Consider the following 22,034-nt stretch of genomic DNA (forward strand, 5'->3'; position numbering starts at 1 on the left):
CCTAAAATTTTTTCTCCCCCATTGCCTAGCAAAGTTCTAGGAACATCGTACATATTAAAAACTTTAAAAAAATAATAATTGGTCATTGAATAAGGCATTCATATTAAAATCTTCTATGCAACTTTGAAACATCAAAATATATTCAATGGTTCGATTTAATTTAATTTAGAGGAACTTTAATTTAAAAGTATTGTAATAAGCAGTAGTTACAATTTTGGAAAATTTGGCTATGAATGCTTATTCTGGTTAAAAAGGCAAATATAAGCTAATTAAAATAAAATCAAAAATATCTTTAAAATATTTTGAAAGGGACATGTACTGGATATATGTATGTTTGTATCTGTGTGTGTGTGTGTGTGCGCGCATAAGAAGAAAGTAAACCTGGAAGGATTTAAATTCTATAATCGAATGAATTTTGCCTATCTTGGAAAATCTTTGTCATGGTATGAAAAAGGAAAGGAAAATATAAAAGGGAAATTAGAATAGAATTTTTAGAAATTGATAAATTAGAAGAGGGTAGGAAGATAATATGAATTGGTAAAGTTATTGTAATATTTCTCAAGAACTCAAAAATTCCACAGTTCTCAAAAGCTCATAAATTAAAAGGACATTCTAACTACTCAAAGATTACTGAGGCACATATACTCCCTTATATTGTTTGTATAACTACTTGTAGATGGTCAGTTCCTTGAGAACAGCAAGATATCATTGATATTGGAGATTATTTCTAATGTCTATTAGCATATAGACCTAGCATATAGCAGGTATTTTAACAAATTTTCATTGGGTAAATGAAAAAATAAAATGATTACTTAACATCTGGATATCATTCCCTTTAGCTAGGTAGAGGATATGATCAGAGTTAGTGGCCCTGTCAATTTAAAAAGCTTAAAGAATTAAACTTAATTAAAGATTTAAATCTTTTTTTGATAAAGCCTTAAAGATATGTCTCCATGTAAATGGTCAGCTTCCCCACTAGCCCCACATTGCAATAATTGAGAATTTCTCTTTGCTGGGTTAGGGGCAGTATCTTTCTTCTGTAGGAATCTGAACAATAATCTGTGCTTTCAAAAGGAAGCTCAAGTGAGCCAGAACTAAGATTCATGGGAGAGAGGAACATGGACAGAGACAGGATACTGGAAAATAAGGATAGACTTTGGTACCTAAGGAAAAGGAAGCCTGCCATTGCAAATAGTTCTTTCCCAGGAAACTACTATGCCTCAGCAATATCAGTACCTGGAGGAAGCAGTATAGCAGAAATATCTCTAGGATCCAGCTTTCTAGGCAGAAGAAAAGTTCTTTTATGTTTCCTGTAACTATTCAAGACAACAAGAACTGTGTGGACTAGTTATAAGCTCCAATGAGTACTTTTGGTTTGCTTTGCATTTTTTTGTTGGTTAAAATAAGAAGGCGATCTTGTATGTATACACATATTTATATACTGCATATAGAAATATAAAGAATAAAAAAAATTCCTAATAATAATAAGTTTAATAATAAGCTTACATTCCAACTGGGAAGATAAAAAAGTATAAAAATATAAGTGACACAAATAAAAAGTTAATGAATAAAAATATGTACAACATAGTTAAATATAAGGAAGTTTGGGAGGGAAAACAATCAATTGGGGGAGATTAGCAAAAGCTTCATGCTGCAAATGCTAAAGGAACTGCATATTAAAGGAAGAGAATTAGGTTTTTTAGGAGTTGAAAGCTAATTAGTGCGTTATTAAATCTTTTTGGAATTTAGTTCCCTTACCTATAAAACAATAAAATTAGACTTTTGTTGTTCAGTGTTGTGTCCCATCCTTTATGACCTCATTTGAGGTTTTCTTGGTTAAAGATATTAGAGTAGTTTGCCATTCCCTTCTCTAGCTCATTGTACAGATGAGGAAACTAAGGCAAAAAGGGCTAAATGACTAGTCCAGAGTCACACAGTTTAATGTGTCTGAGACCACAGTTGAACTCAGATCTTCCTGACTTCAGGTCTGTGAATTCTGTCCACTGGGCCACATAACTACTCATTAAAGTTAGATTAGATAACTTCTAAGTTTTATTTCAGCTCTCTGATACTTGTTTGTTTTTTTTTTCTTTTCTTCAATAAGTTATTTTAATTTCTCTATGTCTGACTTCTTCCTCAATAAAGTGTGATGTTGATGTGATCAAAGTTTCTTAAAATTTGGCTTATGATCTCATGTTGTGTCATACAACTGAATGTGGAGAATCATGAAATCATGATTTATTATCAATAAATGTTCTATTTACATACCTAATTTATATACCTATGTACTCAGTCGGGTAAAAATTTCTTGGATGAAAATGGGTCACACGTGGGAAAAGTTTAAGAAGCCCTGAAGTAGATGACTTCTAAGTTCCTTCCCAATTCTATCTCTATAATCTTGTGAACTCAAAGCTGGTGGGGCTATGGAGAAACCAATGCATTTATTCAGTGGAGTAAATGTGTGTGTTTTCCATGTGTGTATGACCACATATGCTTGTGTACTACTAGAAATCATTCTCTTCAGGGAGAATAATTACAAATGGGTATTCCATTTGGTTCACATTTGTATATTTCTTGTTTCTATGGCTAAATTTAATAAAGGAAAAAATCTTAAATTTTGAAACATGGCTAGTCAATTTTAGAGAAAAGCAAGAGATGAATCTAAATATAGTTTCAATGGGAGCTACAAACATAATCTGTGCCTTCTGAGATCATACGTATTCATATATTCAGAAGCATAGATTTTCAGAGAATGAAGAGGAACTTCAGAAGTGATCAAATCCAATATTCACACTATTTGCTTTTCTTGAAAGGCTGTTGGAAAATGTTAACATATATTGCTTAGCTAGTATTTTGAAGTAAAACATATCTGAAATTCAAGTACACTTAAATTTCTACATATATGTGTTTGTATACATGTCAAGTATGTATGTGTGTATATGTGTGTGTGATTGAGTTGCAATACTGGTAAAGGACATTAATTCAAACCATAAAATAATTAGAGTTGACAATGGAAACGTAAATAGGAATCTACTTAATTAATGAGATGATATTTCTCATAATCAAGGTGCTTTCTATTTGTTAATTTATCTTTTCTTTTAAATTTTGGAATAAAACAAGTATTTCTATAATAGTACAATATAAAAGATGATTATACATGAAATTGCAAATCTATTATATACAATTTGCTATTCCTTTCACATATACAACAAAATTATTATGTAAATTTCTCCCATCCTTTTTTTTTTCCTTCCTTCCCTTTGATTGTGATGGGATACTACTATGCTATAAGAAATAATAAAGTCAATGATTTTAGCAAAGAAAAAACATGAAAAGACTTTCACGGAATAATGAAGAACAATGATCAGAACCAAAAGAATATTATATAAGTAACAGAAATATTTATTAATTTTAATAGTTTATTTTATTGAAGTCAAAAGCCTCAAAGAGCCCATCTGAAACTAGCAAGTTTCTTCTCTGATATATTAACTATGTGATTCTGAGCAAGCAGCTTAACTTCTCAGTGTTTTAGACAACTATTGAAGACTAGTAGTGATAATGAAGATGCTGACCTGCTTAAGTAGACTCGTAAATCTTTGTATCAAAGTAATCACAATGAGGACCCTATCCCTTTTTCCATCACAGTCATGATGGTAAGAGGGTATTGGGGAATTCTTTGCATCTCCATAGATTTGACTTTTTTTGTAACAAAGAAAACAATAAAAAAAATGCCCAATCCAGCAGTTGCATCAGATGATATATATATACTATATTCTTCACTGGTAGAAGCATGTTTTATAATCTCTTCTCTGGCACCATCACTGCTACTTCAAATGGATATTTAGCTACATAGAGTTCAGCTTCCTTTACCTGATCCTTTCATTTATGTTATTATAGCTATTTTGTATAGTTTTCAGTTAATTATGGTAACTTGTTCCATATCAGTTTATTCAAATCTCTTTTTTTTTCTGTTAGTTATCTCTTAATGTATAGTAATATTTCACTATATTCACATATCAATCTTTCTTTTTAATTGATAAGTACCACTTTTTCCCTCATTTGGTTGTTACCAGTGAGGTGAAGCAGTGGTTAATATTGGACTCAGAAGACCTGAGTTCCTATACAATCTCAGAAACTTACTATGTGATCCTGTGCCAATCATACAAAGTAAGCACCATATAAATATTAGTTTTTACTATATTATAGACCCTCATTTTTATCCTTGACTTGCTTGGGTTATTCATCTAGTAACAGAACTCCTGAGTCAAAAGATATTGATAATTTAATCACTTTTATCTTAATTCCAAATAAATTCAGAGAATAGTTGAAACAATTCACAATGCTATACAATATATTTTGTGCCTGTTTTCCCACAACTCATTCAGCAATTATTTGTTTTGTTTTATTTCCATTTTTAGTCACCTTTGCTTTTTTGTATGTAAAGTGAAACCTTACAGTGGTTTTAATTTGCATTTTTCTAATAGAGGTTTGGAGTACTGATTCTCCCTGCCCCCCTTTAAAAGATGTAAATATTATTTTTTTTTTCAATTTCATGGAAAGTCGATTGTTCAACATTGCTTTTTTATAAGATTTTAAATTCCATTCTTTTCTCCTCTTTCTCCAAGATAGCAAGCAATTGGAGATAGGTTATACATGTTCAATTATGTAAAACATATTTCCACATTAAAAATATTGTGAAAGAAGAAACAACAAAAGGAAACACACATACATACACATACACACAAAGTGAAAATAGTATGCTTTGATCTTCATTCAGAATTCATCAATTCTTTCTCTGAATGTAGATAACATTTTCCAACATTAGACTTTTGGGATTGTCTTCAATCATTGTATTGCTAAGAATAGCTAAGTCAATCACAGTTGCATATTGCACAATATCACTGTTACTATGTACATTCTTGTCCTAGTTCTGCTCACTTCACTAAACATCTTTCTAGTTTTTTTTTCTGAAATCTGTCCATTCATCATTTCTTATAAAAGATTGTATTCCATTACATTCATATTTCACAAGTTGTTTAGCCATTCCTCTGTTGCTGGGCATCTCTTCAATTTCCAGTTCTTTGAGTCCACAAAAAGTGTTGCCATAAATATTTTTGAATTTTTTTTCAATTTTATGATCTTTAAGATACAGACCTAATAGTAATACTGTTGGATCAAATTTCCCTCTGGGCAAAGTTCCAGGTTGCTCTCCAGAAGAGTTGGATCAGTTCACAACTCTAACAGTGCATTAGTGTCCCAATTTTTCCATATGTTGTCCAAAATTTATCATTTGCCTTTTCTGTCATATTAACCATGGTATGAGATGGTATCTCAGAGTTGTTTTAATTTGAATTTCTCTAATCAATAGTGATTTAGAGTATTTTTCCATACAAATATCTTCATCTGTTTATTTGTTCATCTCCTTTGACCATTTAATAATTGGAGAATAACTTGTATTCTTATAAATTTGACTCAGTTCTCTACATATTTGAAAAGTGAAATCTTTAGCAGTCTTTATCAGAAACACTTTCTGCAAAAAAAAATTTCCCAGGTTTTTGTTTTGTTTGTTTTTTTGTTTTGCTTTCCTTCCAATTTTGGGTTGAGTTGGTTTTGTTTGTGCAGTCTTTAAAAGTTTTACCTAATCTAAACAATCCATGTTGTATTTTGTAATGTTGTCTGGAGTACATTTTCAAATGGTCATCAATAGTTTGTAATTATTCTGAAAACTGTATTTATACCCATACAATTTAATCTGTTGGGAAATAACTTTTGGGGTTGTATATAACTGTCAATTCTTTGTGTAATTGAGATATGATGCTTTTAGCTTTGATATGGATTTCTTTTCTTTTTCTATTTGAAAATTTCTGTTCTTATTTTATCTCAACTTATTTTATTTATAAAAGTCTTATTTATTTTATGTGCAAATATATTTATTTTTGTCTTTGAGCACTTCTCTATTGGTAAATACTTTTAGTTTCATATCCCCTTGTTAGTTGTCTATATATCTTGACTAGCAGAGCCTCATCAAAGATATTTGCTACAAAGATTCTCTCTCCCCACTCCATTAAATCTAATCTGTTGTGTACTATTTCTGTTGATTTTTTTTTTGGGGGGGCCGCAAAAAGGAATCAACTTTTTTCCTTTGTGATTGCCTCTATTTTTTGGTTGCTTATGAATTCTCTCCCTAAATAGCTTTTAAAAGTTAGCTAATCTGGTTGAATTTCAACTTTTAAACTGGTATGACCTTTTATATTCAGGCATTTTTGGGTGATGGTTTCATTTTGGTAAATATGGCATAAAATTTTATACTAAACCTGATTTCTGTCTTGTGCTTCCCAATTTTTCAAGCAATTTTTGTCAAATAAGTAGTTATCCAAATAATTTACACTAAATTATCAAGATCAATTGCTTCTTATTCTTTCCTTAAAAGCCATTACAATGATATATTTTAAAAATATTTAAGCCAATATCTAATAATTTTGATTGTCACTTCATTATAATATAATATGGGGACTGAAACTGTTATTTTTCCTTTATTCCTACTTTTTTCCCTTTATTTCTATTTTTAGAATTGGGATATATTGCTAATTCAAATTTATTTTGTCTTTTATATGTACCTCTATCCCTTCAGTAATTTGATTGGTTATGCATTCAACCTGTATATTAATGTATATAATATTACCATTTTTATAATATTGCCATGGCCCAGGTATCAGTAATAAATATGCCTCCAGTAATATAATGACTTAAATAAGGAATAGTTTATAAAAAATTCAAGTATACCTTAGTTGATTCATTTTTATACATCTTATGTATATTGCAGTTATTTTGAATAGAATTTCCATTTTATTATTTCATTCTTAGACTACATATATATATATGTATATGTATATATATATATATATATGTCATGTATAAATGTATTCATTTTATAGTCTGCTACTTTACTGAGACTATTGTCACAGTTTCATACACATAATCTGAGATTTTCTAAATAAAACATTACATCATTAACAGTTTTGCTTCTTTTTGTCATATTTATAACTTTAATTTGTTTTGTTGTCTGCTTGCTAAAATTAGCAATCTAGTTCTAGAACAGTGCAAAATGATAGCAGCAAAAGGGTAAATCTTTGCTTTTCTTTTCCTTCTTTTTTAAAATTGCCTCTTTCCTTCCTCTAAATTTTCTGGGTTGGTTTGAATCAAGGATTCAATTTGACAAAGTCACAGAGATATTAAAACTAGAGTTGCCAAGAAAGATTTAAAATCTAATAGCCTTTAAGCTACTAGAGGAGAGGAATACTTGGGGGTTATAGCACCCTAAGAAAAAAGGTATTAAATTGTTTCTTTTTACTTCTGTAAGAATTACTTTCTTGTAGTTTTTTAATCATCACCATCATCATCATCATCATCATTTTGGTCTATTGTCACTATGTTGTCTACATTTAAAGGCAGTTTTATTATTTATTTGGTATGTTGGGAATGGGTATGGATGGTTATACCTTAGATTATCTTTTGCTCCCCTATCTTCCAGGATTCGTATTACTGAGATATTTAGCAGGAATACACACACACACACACACACACACACACACACACACACACAAACACTAATATCTATTTATTTATATGCATATAATATATATATATATATATGTGTGTGTGTGTGTATGTATATATATGTAAATCTCTCTCTGTATATGTATATATGTATATGTATATATGTGTGTGTATATAAATATATTTATATGCATATATATATATATATATATATATATATATATATATATATATATATATATATACACATATATATATTCTTTAGATTCTGGAAATTTAAATACTCCAAGTACATTCTCTTGACTCAGAATATTTTCTAATACTTTCTGCCTCTACTTCTATCCCTCATATTTCTGTTGCTCTTTATTGCCTCTCTCTCTCTTTGTCTTTGTCTCCTCTGTGTGTGTGTGTGTGTGTGTGTGTGTGTGTGTGTGTGTGTGTGTCCCTCTCTATCTCTCCTCTGTCTCTTGTTTCTTACCTTGTTTCTGTTTCTCCTTCCAGATTTCTATTTCATGTTCTCTCTTTTTTCTTCTCTATTTCTATTTGTATACTCCTCTGTTTCTTTGTCTTTTCCTGTCCTTCCTCTTTCAACCCCTTCCATTTCTTAGATTTGTTCATTGTTCTTTTCTCCAAAGATATGTGACATGGGATGCTAGTTCAGAAATCATCTTGTCCAAACCACTAATTTTATAGATGAGGTTCAGAGAGTTTGAATGCCTTTTGTAAGGTCTCACTGTTGGCTAATGGCAGGACTGACATTACTGCACTGTTCTTTTTTATAATCTTTTATTTTATTTTTTAACTTAAGAAATAAGATCAACATTTTCATAACATAGAATAGAAAAACTTATCCATTAAATTGTAAATCTGTCATGTATAACTTGCTATTCTTTTTAAATATATAATAAAGTTGTCATGTAATTTTCTTTTCCCTCTTTTTCATCCTCCCTGCTCTAGAGATAGCTACCATTGGATACAAATATGTGTGTATATAAAATTCTGTGAATACATTTATCATTTATTATTATATATTCATACATTTATCATTTATTTCACTGGATACAGATAGTATCTTCCTTAATTTATCTTTTAATTTGTGTATTTATAATAGTCAAAATTACTTAGTCATTCAAAGTTATTCTTAAAACAATATTGTTGTTACTGCATATAATGTTCTTTTGGTTCTACTCATTTTACTCTTCAATATTTCATTCAAGTCTATCTAGTTTTTCTAAAATTATCAAACTCATTTTTTATAACAGAGTAGTATTTTATCATAATCATATATCACAACTTGTTCAATCATTTCTCAATTGACAGGTTAGTTCAGTAATTTTTCCGTTATACAAATATCTACCAGTGTCTTTGTATGTATTTCTCCAGACATTTAAATAGTGAAGAGTAAGAAGGAAAACAAATGTTAGTAGATCCAGGCCTAATTTACCAGTTCATAGCAAAAGATAATACTTAAAAAATGACAAAATAGTAAGTAATTTAGCATCCTGGATGATTTGATTTGTAATGAACATTAGTCAACTCTGCTGGCACGATATTTTGCATCAGTCAACTAATGTTGGACATCAGTCTTTTAATATTATCATTTGCCTATTTAACGTGAATTATAATTGCACACATTTACTTATATACATTAAATCTGTCCTAAGATTATTGTTGATATGTTAACTTTTTTATAAATCTAGACATATATATTCTGAATTGTAAGTCCTAATTTTAGAATGGATCACTTTAAAACCTGAAGAATTGTAAAGCTTTGTTGACATTAATGCTCAGATAATGAAGATGCTAGAAATAATAGAGGTATTCTTTCTTTTTTGTTTCTCTTAGATTTTTTTTTGATTACCAGGCAACAGATTCTGTCTAATAACTCTCATTTCCACAATGTCATTTCCTCAACAGTCAGGAATCAGAATAAGGAGAGACAAGATAGCATCTCTGCTTGTAGCTGATAACAGGAATAATCAAATGCCCATCCTCTAGTAAGTATCTTTTCATCAGCCACTCTGTTCTGGGAGGTGCTATCTCTTTGACAGTGTTCTGTGTTCCATCTCAGATTCCAATAATAAGTGTAAAGTTTTATTAAATACATTTGAAAATGGAGATACCTCTCACATACAGTGTGTCTGCAAGATAGCAAGCTCTCTGGGGGGTACTACAGACAATTCAGTAAGGCATCCTGCTCTAAAAACACTGTTCTCCACACAAGGTAATGCTTAGCCTTCAAATCAAACTCAAAGAGAGAAAAATAGCATGCAATGATAACATTAATATTTTGTGATAGTCTATATTATGACATCATTGATTTTATATAATCATCTGTAAATGGGGAGTCCACAACAATGAAAAAAGCCACTAAAATTAGGATTTCAGTATTTGATCAGCATCTATTAATTTGAAATCCATAAAAAAGAAACAATTTTTTTTGACCTTTGAGTCCCAAGTATTACAATTCTATAACAACTGTTTTCAGTGATTTTTATGAACATAGAATCCAGGCCTAAGGATCCTTAAAGGTTATGCAGTCAGGCTCCCTGGATGATGGATGAGTTCCCTTTCTAATATCCCCATGGGGATATACTACAGTAATGTGGAAACAAAAACAGTATCTGGCATTTATATAATGCTTTAAGGTTTTCAGAGTATTTTACATGCATCATCTCAATTGATGTTAAATACAGCCCTGTGAGGCATATATTATTAGTGATATTATCCTCATTTTATAGATGAGAGAACTGAGGCTTAGAGATTTTAAATGATTTATTCATGGCTATAAAGCTAATAAATGTCAGCTATGAGATTTGAACACAGTTCTTTCATTACAGTCAAAACAATGTTTTATTTTATCTTTTTTTTTTTTTTTTTTTTAACTATATCATGCTTCCTTTCTGCCAGGGGGGGGGGGGAAACACAAGACTGAAAACAAGATTTTTGGGTTCCTGAAAAAGCTCTGACATTAACTCATTATTAAGTAAGTCACTCCCTTCTCTCAAACTCAGCTTCCCTATCTAAAAATCAAAAGAAGCTATTCAGATAATTTCTAATAATTCCTTCAACCTCTAATAATTTTATAATTCCAAGAAGGGGTCACCCTACTGACAAATGATGCTAGGATACTAACTCATAGCAGAGTTAATATTTTCATGAATTTTTTTCTTAATATTCCTTTGAAAGTTAAAATTTCTTATTGTTAGAGCAAAAAAATTGATAACTAATAAATATCATTATTGTTAATGTTAGAAACTTAAAAGCAAAAACCATTTGACCTGTCAATGCAATTCATTTTCTTAATTAAAACAACAACAACAACAACAACACAGGATCAGCTAGATGGCACAGTGGATATAGCACTAGCCCTGAATTCAGGAAGATTTGAGTTCAAATATGGTCTGAGACTGTTAACACTTACTAGTTGTGTGACCTTGGGTAAGTCACTTAACCCCAATTGCTTCAACAAAAACAAAGAAACAGTCTTTGAGGATGTTCATTTTTGTTTCATTTGATTTGTAGATTACAAAAATTAGAAATAACTTTACAGATCATATAATTCAATCACTTCATTTTATAGGTAGGGAAAGTGAGGCTGGAATCACATAAGAATGTATTCAAGGTTGTCCAGACTAGAATAATCAACAAGGAACAAGCGCATTTTTTTTTTTTTTTTAAGAATCTAGATTAGTGTCAGGGATTGGACAAGTCATGGAGGATGCAAGCACAGAATTGAGATGACATCTATCTACAAGGAGCTCATATTATCCTGGAACCAGGTTCTTCTAAATCCTAGTCCAACATTTTTTCCCACTGTATCACTCATTTCTCTTATCTCTTACAAATAAAATGTAAGATCCAAAGGCAGGGATTGTTTAATTTTTATCTTTGGATCCCCAAAGCCTAGCATGATTAATCAATAAACATTTTCTTACCTTAGTGAGCCTTTTTGTTGTTGTCCTGATCATGATGAATGGTTTGGGGAATGTAAAGCTCTGTCCTATCTCATGTCTCCATTTAAATGTGGTCAGTAGTAGTTCAGAAGCATTGTAAAAAATAGGTCTTAAATAGTGCTAAGTGAAGTGAGTAGAACTAAGAGAACATTATACACAAAAGCAATAAGATTAAGTGATGATCAGCTGTGATGGACTTGGCTCTTTTCAACAGTGAGGTGTTTCAGGCCAATTCCAATAGACTTGTGATAGAGATAGCCATCTGCATCCAGAGAAAGGATTGTGGGGACTGAATGTGGATCATTGCATGATAGTTTCACTTTTTTGTTGTTGTTGCTTGCTTCTTTTTTTCTCATTTTTTCCTTTTATTGATCTGATTTTTCTTCTGGAACATGACAAGTATATAAATATGTTTGGAACAATTGCACATGTTTAACCTATATTGGCTTACTTGCTGTCCAGGGGAAGGGGTATGGGGAGAAGGAAGGAAGAAAAATTCACAAGGTTTTGCAAGGGTGAATTTTGAAAACTACCTTTGCATATACTTTGAAAATAAAAAGCTATTATTAATATTTTTGAAATTTAAAAATAAATAGATAAAAATAAAAAGCAGATCTTAATGGTAGATATAGATAGAAGAAAAGATGAGACAGAAAGCAAAAACCTCTGAACAGCCACAATAGAAATTACAGAATCTCTGTACATCAAGGCAACAGAGAGGCATAGTGTACTTAGAAACAGCTGGGTGGTTCTAGGGATAGAGACCTGGACTTGGAATAAGGAGTTTGAATCCTACTTTGCACTGAGAAACTAAATCAGTCACTCAACCTCTCATCTATGAAATGGGAATAATATACATCTACCTCACAGGATTCTTATAAGGATCAAGTGAGCATATAATATTTATCATTCATTTTGCTAAGTTACAATTGTTACTGTCTTTAAAAATTATACATTATATCCAAATGGAGAATTCTTTGCTCTCTTAGAGCCTGCTGATTCTTTTGTAACAATTTTACAAAAAGTAGCCAATTACACTTAAGGGGATGGAACATAAGTGTTAAAGACAGACAGCAATGAAAACTGACAATTTTATAATGAAGGCAGAGACAGAAAAAACATTAAGTTTAAAACAAAAAGCCACAAAAATTTAAAACAACCACAGACTTCAAAAGAGTACCATCTTTATTTGACATGGGAAGATTTATGCAGAACAAAACAGTGAAGAAAGAACTGCCAAAAGAACAATATATACTATGATTGCCACAAAGATAAATAAAATCAGCAATGATTGATCTTGCTTCCACACATTTAATCAAGCAAGCAAGAAACATTTACTAAGTACCTACTATGTGCCAGGCACTATCAAAGTTGTAGAATCTATCTTCCCCAAGTTTAAATGATACATAAATTAAAATGTGGTATATGACACATATCATAAATCAGAATCATGTTGTTAAGAGATTGAGCATTATATATATTCACTGAATGTACTTTGTATAAGATATTGTTTGGTTATCTGGGAAGTATACTTTTTGTCAAAGCAAAATGAATCCATAAATTTATTTTAAAATAAAGTTTAAAAAATACAGAGGATTATCTTGTCTGAGTTTCTTTATTCTACTTAATGTAAGCTATTAGTAACTACTACTTTGTTTAGTATTTCTTCTTTATATTGGTATAATCAATAGGGATATATTCTCAAAGTCAGGAAACTTGCAATGCACTAGACACTATACTAAATGCTAGAGATACAAAGCAAGGCAAAAATAATTCCTGCTCATAGGATAAAAGGAGAAATACCATGTACATTATTATGTACTAACAAGACACATTTATGTTATATGTGTGTATATCTATGCAAATATATGTATGTATATATGTTTCATCACCTTCCATGGATATAATGATTATCTCTATGTTGATGACTCTTTAATCTATCTATTATGCCCTAATCTCTCTGCTAATCTCCAATCTCACATCTCTGATTGTCTTTCACATACCTCAAACTGGATGTCCAGTAGAAATCTGAAATGCAACATGCCCAAATTACTCTTTATCTTTCCCTACAAAACTTGTACTTCTCCAAACTTCCTATAATTGTTGAGAGCAGCATCGCATTCCCAATCCCCCAGGTGTATAACCTGAATGTCACATTTGACTCCTCACTATCTTTTCTCTTCACCAGCCCCTTTTCCAATTTCTTGCCAAGGTGTGTCAAAATTACAACTATGTCCTTTTTTTTTTTTTTTTTTAATCCTCCAACACACACACAAACTCCACTGGCTTCCTATCATCTCTAGAATCAAAATATAAAATCCTGTCAGATATTCATTGTTCTCCATTGTCTAACCACTCTGGGCCAGACACTTTTTTACTCTTTTTATACCTTACTCCCCAGCTGTACTTTTTGATCCAGTGGGCTTCTTACAGCAAAATGAACAAGACACTCCATCTTTCACCTCTGGGCATTTCTATGACTGTCCCTGGGCCTGGAATGCATCTCTCCTAATTTCTGCTTCCTGATTACTCTGTCTTTCTTTAAGTCCCATCTGAAATTCCATCTTGAACAGGAAGCCTTTTCCAACCCCACTTAATTCCTTTTAATTATTTGTTATCTATCCTGCCGATTGTGCACTCAGTGTACCCTGAGGCTGAAATGCAACAGAGTATGAATTGATTCTTTGCTGCCAGTGCTAATTTTGACCTGATAATAGTAAATGAGGTTCTCCACCAGCCAGCACCACACTATCCATATATGGAAACACTGATTACAGCAAATGAAGAAAATTTAAATGCTGGGGATAAGTTTATTTACCTTGGTGGTATACTTTCCAGGGATATATACATATAAGTAATGAAGTTGAAGCACATATCATCAGAGCTGGCTCAGCATTTCAGATTCTGAAAGAAAGTGTGGAAGAGAAGAGATATTAGCTGCCTATCAAGCTGAAGGTCTACAGAGCCATTGTGTTGACCTCATTGTTGTATGACTACAAAACCTGGGCCAGGTTTTTTTCCTACAGTGCCAGTTCAGAAAAATTGAATTACTTCCATTTGAATTGTCTTAGGAAGATTCTGAAGTTCGAGGGCAAGATAAAGTAGCAGACTCTGAGATCGCCTCTTGAATTGACCTGCCAAAAATTCAAATTCTACCACAGAGAGCAAAACTCCAATGGACTGGCCATGTTTTAGAACTACCAAATGTGTGTTTGCCTAAAAGACTAATTTACAAAGAACTAACACATGGCAAGCAAGCTCACATGGAGTTCAGAAGAAGTGATACAAGAATGCCCTCAAGATTTCTCTGAAGAACTTTGGAACTGATTGTGAGACAGGAGAGCCACTGACATAAGACCACACAGCATGATGTGTCCTCATGAGAGAAGGAGCTGTGCTTTCTGATCAAAGCAGAAATGCAGTAGTTCAGAAGAAATGTGAGATGCACAACCATAGAAACATCTCCATTACAAATATTCAAATGGATTATTTGTGCCGCACCTATGTCAGCCACTGCTGGACACACTGTACTTTGACCCTGACTTTGTGATATTATTTTGGTATTCTTTGATCCTGAAGGACAACAACAAGAAGATCCAGCCTGTATGTAGCTTGTTTGTACATATTTATTGACTTTTTGTCTCCTTCATTAAATTGGAGGGTGGAGACTATCTTTTTTTTTTCTTTTTTTCTTTTTATGTCTCTAGCTCTTAGCACAGTCCCTGGTATATCATAATCAATAAGTGTTTATTGATTAACTAAATAACAAAAGGATGACCTGAGTTCAAATCCTGTTTTTGACCTATCCTAGATATGTGAATTAATCACAACCTCTGGTTGCTCTAGATAACCCTCTAAGGCTCTAAGTTGCAGAGATGAGAATTATCTACATTAATAGATGGAATTTTCTCCTCAAAGAAATCATAGGTCCATTCCTTGTTTCTAGGCTGTATTCACACATCTTTTTGATAGATTATATTATGAACTCCTCAAGGGTAAAAATTGTTTCATTCCTTTTGTTTGTATCTCTAATGCCTAGACTATCTCCTGGCAGTAGGTACTTAATAATTGTAAATTGATTAATCCTTTTTAATTTCTCTACAGTAAGAGCTAGTTTATTTTAGGCATAAAGAAAAAGAAAATTACCATAAATTAGGATAGGGATAAGGACTGGTTAGATGGTGGAACTCTAATTTTACTGATATAAATACTTTCAAGTAAGGCGCTTCCTTCTATCACTGTAGGTTGGTAATTTACCTACAGATTAGAATTTTAGATTGTTTCATAAAGCACTGAATTTATTATTTCTGAAAATAAATTTTCTTCTTAATATTATTTCCCCAAGTGGGAATCTTTCAATGTTCCATGATGTTATAGAATGAAATTTTGGTTTAGGTACTTTGTGTGTTCAGAAGTACATCTGATTTTTGTTTGTTTGTTTATTTTATAGTTACACATGATAACAATGCCAAATTACAAGATTAATCTCTTTATCATCCAAATCTTAATCTCTAATCTCACTTAATAACCATGTAGGTATTCTCTGAAGTCATCCAGAGCTAGACAAAAAATCAAGAAGACTCCCTAGATTTAGACAAGTTTGGGAAAATTATAACTTCCAACATCTGAATGAATAGCTAACTCATCCAGGCAGCCCAAGCAATGCTTTAAAGATCAAATTCAGGTTATTTCAGCATTGACACAGTGATTTTTTTTTTTTTTTTTCAGATTACTACAGTCCTTTTCCGATAGAGGGAGTTGTTCAGGGATGGATTGGGCAATGAATTTTTAGTCAAAATCCTTCTGTGGTTCTTAGTCAGAGGCCCAGCTAGATGTGTAACTTCCACATGGCCTCAGAGGAGACGTGTATTGGTCAGAATTCCTTCCCAAGCAATTCCCCCAATGATAGAGGTACTCCTTTGTTTTAAAAAATCAGGCCACTGAGATGGAATTTGCTGTGGGGGTGGGCATTCCCATTTTCAGGCAGCCAGGGAAAGGAATAAACTTAAATTTAAAGCCTTCTGTCTTCTGAGGTAGAAAAACGTTTTATTCTGAGGGTCAATGAAAGGGCAAACCAGGGATTGAGTGGGAGGCAGGAAAAGGAATCCCCTGGTGAAACTGTTTTCTTTTCTCAATTCCAAATCAACTGCTTTATTTCATATAGCTTTCATACAAGTTTCACTTAGAGGGTTTTCTTTGGACATGGTCCTAGAAGAGTTGGTAAAGTTTCACTGTTTATGTTAAACCAAGAAATTATTCTATCCCCTTACGTGGTGCTAGAATGGTACCTGTTAAAAAGATAGCTTACTGAGGTGAGTAAAATAATAACTTTATCAATCTCTTGTAAGTGTGAAACATGGTCAAGCTTATATTAACTTAATGTATTTTGCATATCACTAAAATAGAGTACTGACCTTTTGATTCTATTCCATTCCATTACATTCAATCAGCACTTATCAAATATCTATCACTAAGCAAAAAACCTAAGAACAACTCCTGGCCCCATATGAACTTGTATTTTACTGGCACAAATCAGTAAATATGAAATAATTTGGGGAGTGAAACGTATCTGTAATTGGGGGTGGAGGGGGAAAACTTGAATTAATTGATGAATAGATCTAGTGATTTTGTGAGTTGAAAATAAGGAGGAATAGAATTTCAGCTGTGAAGGACAGTTTGAGCATAAAAGTGGGAAACAGCATATCAGATATTAGAAAAAAGTAAAGAGTCCACTTTGAGCAAGTGGGCTGAAATGTGGAATGCTGGAAAGTTATTAATTTGAGTTATTTGATGATAATTCCATTACTTGAACCATTTTGCAATTGGGGAAGCAAAATTACATATTGGCAAGAGCAGTGGATTTGGAGGCAGATAATTTGGATTCAAATCTTTGCATAGTTATAAAGTACCTTCATGTTCTTGTAAGATAAAGTGAGGTGGATTTGAATGAGATGGCTTTTAACATACCTTCTATCTTTAATTCTATGATCCTCAAAAACAGAATTGGCTTTAAGCCCTTGCCTTGTACACTGTCCTGTGGGAAACTTTGCTGGCGTTAGTCCTGCCATTTACCCTCTTCATGGAGAAACTTTGTCCATTAAACAAAAGCTGTTTTTTGGGCAGGGATGAGGCAAATGTGACTGACCCTGTTTACCAAAATCTTTGAAGCATGTAACACAACCCAAGCCCCCTTCATCTAGCTGGATATACAACCACATCCTGTTTTTCTGTTCTTTGTGGTTAACTGCACACATAAGAACTAACTCAGCCCATTACACCTGGCCCAGAAATTTGTATAAATATGAGACCCTTTCTCTACCTTGCTGCTAGTCTTTAAAGGACGAAGTCTACCTTCCTGCTCACATTAAAATCTGCCTTGACTGAGAACCTACTTGTTCCCTCAAAGCTTTTTCTGAGATCTGATTAATCCTCATCCCTCAATCTTATACTTTGTACTAATAGCATGCTTTAACAAAAAAGAATGAAAGAAAAGAAAAACTAATGATCTAGCTACTGTAATTGGAGGGTAATACCTTCTATTTTCAGAATGTTGTGAACAACTCTGTCCCATTATTCTCTTTCAGGAGAGATATTAAATAGATGGTTCATATTATGTTTATTATTCTAACTCTATGAATATCAGACTTTGAATATTTGGAGAAGGTAAGTGGTCTAGTAGATAGAGTCAGGAAGACTCATCTTTCAATGTGACCCTGGGCAAGTCATTGAACCCTGTTTATCTTTGCTTATCTGTAAAATGAGCTGGAGAAAGAAATGTCAAACTCTAGTAGTTTGCTAAAAAAAAAAGAAACAAACAAACAAACAAAAAATTAATGGTGTCACAAAGTTACACATAACTGAAAAAATTACTTGATAAGGATACTTCGTCTTTGCATATGTTGATAGTACTTCAATAACAGAATGAAATCCACTTGTGACTTACTCTCAGTCTCCCAAATTCAGTAACACTCAATTAATTGCCAGCTAAGAGTAAACCACTCCCCTCCCTAAACTTCATGTCTCATTTTCTCATCCCCAGGTTCCTCAATTCTACCCTAGCCAGATCTCATTCCAAGTCTACCTGTCCCTTCCATTGTAACCTCTGTGATTCCCATTCCATGTTAACCAAATTCCCTTCCTTCTAACCATCACATTATATTTCTTCTTTCTTTTGACATTCACAAATACATAGTTTTTTCACAGATAACAGTGCATTGATGACTATCCTCTCTAACAATGACTGAACCTTCCCTATTACCTTTGTCAGCTCCTTGCAATCGCCTCATTGTCTCTTCATTTCTACTGCTACTTCCAGATTCCCTCTTAATTTCTGTCACTCAGAAACCTCTTGTCTTTTGAAGTTCACTTTATCCTAATTTATCACTCAAGGGATAGGAACTGAAGCTATGGGTCTATATAGGGAACTACTGCAAAAAGAAACTATTTACCACTCAGTCAACAAGCATTTATTAGATGTTTATTATGTACCATTCACTGTGTTAAGTTCTCAGAAGGCAAATACAAGTATAAAGAAAGAGAATCTTTACCTTGAAAGATTTTATCTCCTACTAAAGGAAGATATTACATAAGAAGAGCTGAAAGACCAGTGTTGAAAAACTCAAGTACTCAATTCTGGGACATGGTAGAAGTCAGATGGGCATCTTGGAAAGGAATGAGGTATCGATCACCCTACATAAAAATAAGAATTTAGAAAGAACAAGTTAAACAGAGGAAGGTCACACATGCAAAGCATATTGCCAGTAAGGCTTCAGGATGAAGAAATGTCATAAGAAAGAAGTCTGGAGTACAAATTAGTGTCTTCTCTTTAACTCTGAATCTTGAATAGTTAGAACACTAAGAAGTCAAACTGACAAGTTTAGTAAGTTAGTGTTCTTGGTTTCAAGTCTAGCTCTCTATCCATTATTCCAAATTGCTTCTCTCTCTATCCAGATACTTAAAAATACAATTTAGACTTCAACATTATTTCACAACATCACTCTTTTTTTACTCTATTTTTTAAACCGAATGACTAACTATTCTTTGATTTTGATTTGCCATCCCCTAATTCTATCCTTTTTGAGGCTATTCCTTCCACATAGAAAGATCATCCTTATTGATAAAAACAAAACAAAACAAAACTTTTCTCTTAATATCAAGTTCAGTGCCATCCTAATTCTTAATGTCTTCAACTACCTGAAAATGTTTTATCCTTCTGCACATTTTCCTATAGCATATTGTTTAGACATCTCCCTTATTGTCCTAATACACTAATACACTACTTATATTTACATGTATACATGTGATTTCTTCTCTTATTGAATGTTCAACTCTTGTTCAAAATCCTCCATGGTGATGAAAACTGGAGACCCGATCTGATAGATTGCCTTCTTACATCCTTTTGACATAGCAAAATTGACATCACTGTACAAGGCATTCTCACAGTTATCCCTTATTTATTAAATGGCTAACCTATCATTTTTTCCTTACATCTCTTTATCTATCTATCTATCTCTATATGAGGACATTTTTCCAGAACTTTTTTACCTTTGTTTTTCATCTACTTTCTACAGTTTGCTTATAACCTCTTCCTTACCCTTTCAATTTTCAACTTCAATTCTTTATAGGTTGAAATGTTTTATGATTCATAGCCATGGTACAGCTTTGTTTTGTTTTTTTTTTTTAAGTTGGGCCTTTATTTTTAAAAGATGGTGGGGATCATTATAAAATGTACTGGAGAAGTTCTCAAAGCCTATATTCCTTCTGTTCAATCTTGGCCTGGCTCATTGCTTATTTGAAGTATCTGTTTTAGATATTTTTGCTGAACAAGATCTATAGGTTATCAACGATACTGTACATCAAAATAGCCTGAAAAATAAGCATCTTCACACACCATATAAACAATTGTAGTGAGGTAAAATCCTTTTTGAGTTAGGAATCTTGTTAAGAACTGCTTCTTAACATGTTCAGGGATAGATAAAACCAGTGTGTTATCTACATGTAGAATGAATTGTAGAACCCAAACAGCTACAGGAATTCCTCCTTCAACTTAGTTTGTTTATTATACTTTTTTTTGACAGTGTCAAATAGTTTGATAAGCAAATTTTAAATCTCACTAGCTTATAATAGTTAGAATGTAATGTTGATCAAAACTATATATTTTCCAAGATACTTTGTCACTGTGAACATATATATGAAAGAAGCATAGTTGGAGGTAACCTAAGTGGCATTCTAATCTACTGTATCGAATACTTTTGAATAGCTGTCAAACAATAAACATAATACAATTATAATTAAATAAGCAATATAATTTTGGTCATTTATTTGACTGTAAATATGAGATCTAGGGTATAAAGTTGCTTGTTAAAATACTTTTGTTCCCTTCTACATATTCTCACAAAAGTTGCTTTCATTTTTTGTCTAGATGGAAACTAGGAATATGAGCCAAAAATTATTAATATTCCTTGATTGTATTTTTGTAATAATAAGGTCTAAAGTCCTTTCTACACCTTTGACAACTTTCTCATCTTTTATGGATGCTTTTTTCAGTACAATTAATATTGGTCATATATTTCTTTATTACCATTTCAAATTCCTCCAGAAGCATTGTGATAGTGAAGCTATAATCTAAATATAGATTATATTCCAATATCCTTAGTGGTGAAAGTTTGTTAAGGAAATCCTTGTGGATCTTTTCCATTGTTCATCTGTGTATAGTTATTTTTTTCCCCTCAATTTTATGTCCTTGAAATGTTAGGACTTTATTTCATTGGATTTCTCAAAGTTTCTTTTAGCTTTGATCTGGTAGGACCACAGTCAGGGTTTTAATATGTTCAGCTCTCTAGGTAACTCATTTTAGGAAGGACATTGATAAAATGGAAAGCTAAGTAGTTGTCCAGAAATAGAGATTCAGAATTTAGAAGGGCTAAGATATCATACCTAATGAGCATCAATTGAAGAAAATGGGATTGAGATAATAATTGTCTTCATATATTTTAAGGGGTTAAATTTGTTCTGTTTGGCTTCAGAATAAGAGTTACAAAGAGGCAAATTTAGGCTTATAGTCATAAAAATTTTCCTCAAAATTAGTATTTTATGAATTAAAACAGGCTGCCTCAGAAGATGGCATCTTTCCCCTCATTGTAGGCCTTCTAGCACTAGTAATGATTTGTCAGACATATTGCTGAAGGTATTAATTTTGATGTGTGAATTAAACTTGATAGTTGAGATGCTTTTCAATATAGAAATACTATGATTCCTACTACTTTCCTTTTTTTATTAATTTTATAATTATAATTTTTGACAGTACATATGCATGAGTGATTTTTTTTTGCATTATCCCTTGTATTCATTTTTCCAAATTTTCTCCTCCTTCCCTCTACTCCCTCCCCTAGATGACAGGCAATCCCATACATATTAAATGTGTTACAGTATAACCTATATGTGTGTGTAAATCCAATTTTCTTGTTGTACAGTAAGAATTGGATTCCGAAGGTATAAGTAACCTGGGTAGAAAGACATCCT

The 22,034-nt window shown here is 32.2% G+C and overlaps 1 long non-coding RNA gene across 2 annotated transcripts in view; it reads right to left on the reverse strand.

The window, feature by feature from the left end:
- Positions 1–22,034, reverse strand: part of LOC141553350 (uncharacterized) — a 204,334-nt gene that overhangs the window by 171,834 nt on the left and 10,466 nt on the right. Inside the window, exons 2-3 of one of the 2 annotated variants that reach the window (XR_012485416.1) lie at positions 19,061–19,202; positions 14,332–14,417 (exon numbers count right to left, since the gene is read on the reverse strand). This is a non-coding gene — a long non-coding RNA (uncharacterized LOC141553350). Of the gene's footprint in view, positions 1–13,753; positions 14,418–19,060; positions 19,203–22,034 lie in introns of those variants that run through there. The other variant, XR_012485415.1, reaches the window with a different exon arrangement.

Source organism: Sminthopsis crassicaudata, chromosome 2 (assembly GCF_048593235.1).
Source record: "Sminthopsis crassicaudata isolate SCR6 chromosome 2, ASM4859323v1, whole genome shotgun sequence".
Lineage (NCBI taxonomy): Eukaryota > Metazoa > Chordata > Mammalia > Dasyuromorphia > Dasyuridae > Sminthopsis > Sminthopsis crassicaudata.